Source organism: Arachis ipaensis, chromosome B10, assembly GCF_000816755.2.
Source record: "Arachis ipaensis cultivar K30076 chromosome B10, Araip1.1, whole genome shotgun sequence".
NCBI lineage: Eukaryota > Viridiplantae > Streptophyta > Magnoliopsida > Fabales > Fabaceae > Arachis > Arachis ipaensis.
Genome location: NC_029794.2, coordinates 597,677 through 603,898, shown reverse-complemented (window position 1 = coordinate 603,898; position 6,222 = coordinate 597,677). Strand labels below are relative to the sequence as shown.

Sequence of the window (6,222 nt, the reverse complement as noted above, 5' to 3'; positions counted from 1 at the left end):
CAGCTTAAGAAAGAAAGAAAAAAAGAGAGAGAATAGCGTAACGAAGAGAAAAAGAAAGAACGTAAATTTCTTCGAACTTCCGGCTTCGATTTCTTGCAATCCGTAACTCCAATCAAAAATCTAATCCGGTAAAAGTATTTGTATCCTCCTCCTCTACACGTTGGCACCACTTTTGGTCGGTGAAAGTTGACGGTGACGTAGCTCCTTTATCTCTTGGGTTTGGCCAATGGGAGTTTTAGGAGGCACAGACGATTTTAGACATTTTCTTCTTCGATAGCTCAGTCAGAAAGCTTCTCCAGAGCTTTGAATATTTTGATTCCGTACGAAGGTATGGTTTTGGTTTCTCGTAGTTAATGTTTAATGTCACGTGGAATCTTAGGCTAGAAGACCTTAAGATAGGTATGAACTGAATGAATAATTGATGGATTGTGTATATGGTATAAAATGTGTGGTTTAGTTGTTGTTAATAATTTGCTGTTGAAGTTAGTTGGTTTTGGAAAAATATTTAATATTGGTATTTGTTTGATTTTGAAATAATGTTACTGGAAATGATTTGAATGACTGAGAGGTGTTTGGTTCGGTAGTTGGGACCTTTGAAGGGTTGGCAGAAATTCGAGTTTTAGAGGAGATACTGCTAGAATTTCTATAAGAATTGGAGTTTTGATTTGAAGTGTTATTTTAAAAGGAAAAGTCTAGGGAGTCAGCAACTTTATTAAATTCTGGCCAGCATGTAACCAGCAAAGAAAAGTTAGCAGGGACTGTCCAATGGTTAACTACCAGGACATGTCGGGTTGGCTGTATAACCGACAGATGAGACTCATCAGCCATAGGACAGGCATACATCATATGCATTTGTTTGTTTGCTTGAGTGTGCATTGTTTTGGTTTGTTTAACTGTTTAATTTTGCTTATCCGCTACTTGTCCTACTTGCTGTAAATGCTTCTCTATCTGTGTTTTCCTTGCTTGAACTGTATGTGTATGTTTTCTGAGAAATCCTTCTTGACGAAGGTGTGAGGGGAGAGGGTTATTCCACCAGTGATTCGGAGGATTGGAGGCGACAGAAAGTGAAGTATTAAGTTAAAGTTAGATTCAGAACTAGAATACCTTAGATAACTTACCTAACTTTTGGTTTAGTTTATTTTATTTAAGAATGATTTTGAGTGTCGGAGTTCTAGAAATGCCTCTGGCTTTCCCGAGACCTTTTATATTAACTATGTGGCCACCTTTACCATACTGAGAACCTCCGGTTCTCATTCCATACTATGTTGTTGTTTTTTAGATGCAGGTCGAAAGGTATCTCATTAGGCGTCGGGACACCTGAAGCGAAGTGGTTACTGTGTTATTTTGTTGTGCAGTAATGTATATACACGTACTTAGCTTTCTCTCCACATAACTTATTCTTTTTTATCCTCTTAGAGGTTTATGGAGAGGTAGGATTTTGCCTCACACGCAAGTTGTTCCGTTTCCGGAGCGTGGCGCTTTTCATTTTGTGATTTTGTTTTACCCATTTTTCAAGGCTCCTAGTCTATTATATTCTTTCTACTATTATAAGTATGTATTTTAATTTTTAGAAGTCGTAATACCTCACCACCTCTATTTTACGACTTAAGCGTAAAGTTTTGGGTGGTTGGGTGTTACAGATAGGCCCAGTGCTAGAGATCGGACTCTTCCCGATGCGGGTAGAGAAACAAGAATTCTCAAAGCAAAAGTCAGTATGGAGGCAAACCGAAGAGTTAAAGATAGCTTAAAAATTGTTGGGCCAAATAGGAAGGAGATGGTGATTGGCATTTGATATGAGAGGCTTGGGATATGTTGTCCTTATTGTGCTCGCATGGGGCATGATGCAAAACTCTGTCACGACCTAATAAGAGACATGGAGGCTGATAAAGTTACACAAGACATAATAGGAGAATGGGTGAAAGCCAGCCAAGTTGGTGTGCGTATATTGATAAAAGGGGAAAATAACCATAACCATTCCAACCAAATGCAGAACTGCAGCACGTAGAGGAAGAAGAAGCCCGTTCTAAGTTGTCTTTTAGAGGAGTTTGCTGGGATGAACATGAAGGATAAAGTGGAAGAAGAGAAAGCAAATACACATTCTGCATTACCAGCATTTCCCTTACCCCAAAACCGTGAAGATGAGATTGAGAAGATGGAGGTTGTTGTCATTGCAGAACCATCTCCTATGGCTTCCCGGGACAAGTACCTGCAGAGTGACCCTAAACAAAGCTCGAAGATTGGAAATGGTAAGAAGTGGAAGAGCCTCGCCAGACAAGGACCATACTCAATAGAAGTCCAGTTAGGAATAAAGAGACGAATGAAGAATGGGGGGACGGATGAGTCTCCGAAAAGGGCCAGATTCGAAGAAGAACAACTAACATGTTTAATGGTGGAGGGTACCAGCCTTCAAATGGTACCCAAGGCACCATGAAAGTTTTAGTGTGGAATTGTCGGAGTTTGGGGACACCCTGACTATCCACAACCTTAAAGGGATGAGTAAGTCTCACTCCCCCGAGATTGTTTTTCTTAGTAAGACAAAGAATCAATCTCGACAAGTAGAAGCAAAACTTTGTTCATGTGGCTATAGTAATTGGAACATTGTGGACCCGGTTGGGGTGGCTGTTGGCTTAGTTTTGGGATGGAGGGACTCTATCAATCTTTGTATCCGAAATAGTGGTAATTACTTTATAGCAGCAGAGGTTCATGACACAAGCAAGAACGAGATTTGGGGACTCATTGGAGTTCACCTCAATAGCTCCGACACTATTCGAGACTCTCAGTATAATGAGCTCTTCTCTATTATTCAACAATTCCAAGGCAGAATAGTTATTATAGGTGACTTTAATGCTATAGCCGAACAAGCAGAAAAACAGGGTGGTAGTAAAAAATCAGCAACCTCAATTCTAGCATTCAATAACTTCATTAATATAAATGAGTTATTGGATATTGGAATGGTGGGTCGTCCCTTCACATGAACAAATAGAAGGCAAGGTTCAGAATTAGTACAAGAGCGACTGGATCGCGGGTTAGTTGGATTGAGTTGGAAAACACAATACCCGCGTACTATACTAAACAGGCTTTCAGAATCAGGCTCAGATCATACCCCCCTTCTCTTGGAAACTGATCCCAAACGAAGGTTTAAATTCCAAGAGCGGTGGTGTTATGAAAGAGAAGTCAGACAGATTATGGCGGAGGCCTGGGGGTTGGAAGTAGAAAGCTCAGCAATGTATTCTTTGGCCCAAAAACTAAAGTATTGTAGACACAGGATAGTCCAATGGCAGATTCACCACAAAACTAACTCAAAACGAGAGATTGAAGAGTTACAATCAGCCATAGAGGAACTTCGGGCAGGGGGAGTTCATGGCGGTCACGAGCTGAATGGATTGGAAAAAATGTTAGAACTGGCGTTCAATAAGGAAGAAAGCTATTAGAGAGAGAAATCTCGTGTTAAATGGCTCAAAGAAGGGGACCAGAATACAAGATTCTTTCATCAGAATTTCCAGTCTCGGATGCAGAAGAATAGGATTTGGAGATTGATTGGTCGAAATGGTGAAGTTGCATCCCAACCAGAACAAATAGCAAGAGTGGCAGAGGAGTACTTTCGGGATATACTCACATCCAACGATGCGGCTGATCCAAACCGGTTCCTTGAGGATTTGGAGTCTAGGGTTACAGCTTCCATGAACCGGAGGCTCCAAAGACCAGTTTCTATGGAGGAGATCAAACGTTCAACTTTCAGTGTTTATCCTCAAAGTGCTCCGGGTGACGACGGTTTCATTGCGAAATTCTTTCATTCCTTTTGGGATATTGTAGGGGGCGATGTGTTTAAAGCTGTTAGGAGTTTCTTCCATAATGGTCGGATCCTAAGAAGTTTTAACCATACTCATATCTGTCTTATCCCTAAAATTCGTGATGCTAGCACTATGAACTAGGTGAGACCTATTAGCTTATCTTCTGTTATATACAAAATTATTTCTAAGGTTATAGTGCATAGAATGCAGAGCATTATGAATAAAGTCATTAGTCCCAATCAGAGTGCTTTTTTAAAGGGGAGACTTATTTCAGACAATATCCTTATTGCACATGAATGCATGCATTATTTGAAAAATAAAAGAAGTGGTTTGGACTCGGAAATGGCTATTAAGCTTGATATGAGCAAGGCATATGATAGGGTTGAATGGAAATTTCTTTGGTTTATTATGGAAAAGCTAGGCTTTGATTCAAAATGGATTAACTGGACAAGAGAACTAGTAACGACTGTTTCTTACTCTGTAGTTGTAGAAGGACAACCTTTTAGTTTTTTCAGACCAAATAGGGGTCTTCGCCAAAGCGATCCTCTATCTCCATATCTTTTTTTTTTCTGTGCAGAAGGGCTATCCTTCTTGCTACACAAGGCAGAGCAAAACAGGAAAATTCAAGGTGTTCAGATTAATAGGAGATGTCCATCAATTAATCACCTGCTTTTTGCGGATGACTCTATTTTATTTTGTAAGAGTTCAACTGAGGCAACCCAGAGGATTTTGGAGCTCTTAGACAATTATGAGAGTTTCAGTGGTCAAAAGGTGAACCTGGATAAGTCTGCGGTCTTCTTTAGCCGTAACACCTCCCAAGAAACTAGACTTAACATTTCTCAACACCTCAATATTAATCATATCGGAGCCCAAGATAAATATTTGGGACTCCCCTCTGTTGTTCAAAAATCGAAGAAAGCCACGTTCGGAGACATTAAAGATAAAATTCAAAAGAAGATACAGGGCTGGAAAAGAAGTTTGTTATCATCTGGTGGGAGGCATACTCTATTAAGGGCGGTTGGTGAAGCAATTCCCATCTACTCGTTATCTTGTTTTAGACTCCCGAATACTTTACTCGATGAGATTCATAGAATGCTGTCTCAATTTTGGTGGGGCCAACGAGACTCAAAAAGAAGGATCGTTTGGATTAAGTCGGATACTATGACAAGACCCAAAAAGGAAGGTGGGCTCGGAATAAAAGATTTACGGGCACAGAACCTAGCTCTACTCGAAAAACAGTGCTGGCGAATTGCTAAATACCCTAATTCAAATATTTTCAGATTACTAAAAGGCAAATACTTCAGATATAGTGATATACTGAGAGTTGAGTTAGGTAATGTACCTTCTTGGGGCTGGCACAGCATCTTGGAGGGCCGAAAAGTGGTCGAAAAGGGCTTGTCATGGAGAATAGGCTCTGGAACGTCAGTCAGAATTACCCAAGATCCTTGGTTGCCTCCCCCGGTGCCATTCATTGTTCCCTTATCAGGCTTCCAGCAGCAACCTAACCACTCTCTATTCTATGTCAGCGATCTAATGACTCCTGATCAAAGATGGAACCAAACGCTAATAGAGTCCACCTTCATTGCGGCTATTAGCTCGAGAATCCTGTTAATAACACCAGCAGAAGGGGAAGATAAAATTAGTTGGATCTGGTCCAAATCAGGAACATACGAGGTAAATTCAGGTTATAAAATTGCTTATTCTTTCTACCATCCACCACTTTTTCAATGCCCCCAATCTTTTCAAAATCACAAAGTCTGGGATAGTCTATGAAAAATGAAGTTGCCGCACAAGATAAAGATTTTTCTGTGGAAATGCTTACATGAAAAACTCCCGGTGATGAGCTTATTGCATAGCAAATTTTCAGACACTCCTGGTACTTGTCCTCGCTGTCTAGTCCAAGAAGAAACCATCTGCCACTGTCTCTTTCAATGCCCCCTCTCTGTAGCAATTTGGAGATCACCGTTGATTAATGAAAATATGTGGAACAATTGCTTAGAGCCCTTCTTCCATTGGTGGCAAAAAGTTTGCATGCGTGGGACTGGGGTTCGAATGGATGCTGACTAAACACACTTCTAGTAGTGCTCTGCTGGAATTGCTGGAAGGCAAAGAACCGGTACGTCTTTGACAAGAAAATGTGCTCTGCAGATAAATTAGCTCAAGATTCGCACAAGTTAATCAACGAGATTCTGAAAGCAAGTCTTGCTTGATTTGTTTGGTTTCCGTGCTTGAGTGCTTCACTTCATACCTTTACTCTTTCGTTTTTCCTTATCTTTAATTCCTTTTGCTTTGACACCTGTATTAGTGTCATTTGGGAGGCCCCTATTTTTTGTATTGTTTCAAATTTTGGATCTCTTGTTATTTTTTTAAGTCCTAATAAATAACATATATCTTTGGAAAAAAAAAAGAATAAAAATGTTATTTTTTTATT

General features: G+C 40.1%; 1 long non-coding RNA gene across 1 annotated transcript in view; it reads left to right on the top strand.

The window, feature by feature from the left end:
• The window catches only part of LOC110267460, a 17,446-nt gene continuing 12,967 nt past the window's right edge, over positions 1,744-6,222 (top strand). The window contains exons 1-2 of the long non-coding RNA XR_002355107.1: positions 1,744-1,753; positions 2,563-2,571. This is a non-coding gene — a long non-coding RNA (uncharacterized LOC110267460). The remainder of the gene's footprint in view (positions 1,754-2,562; positions 2,572-6,222) is intronic.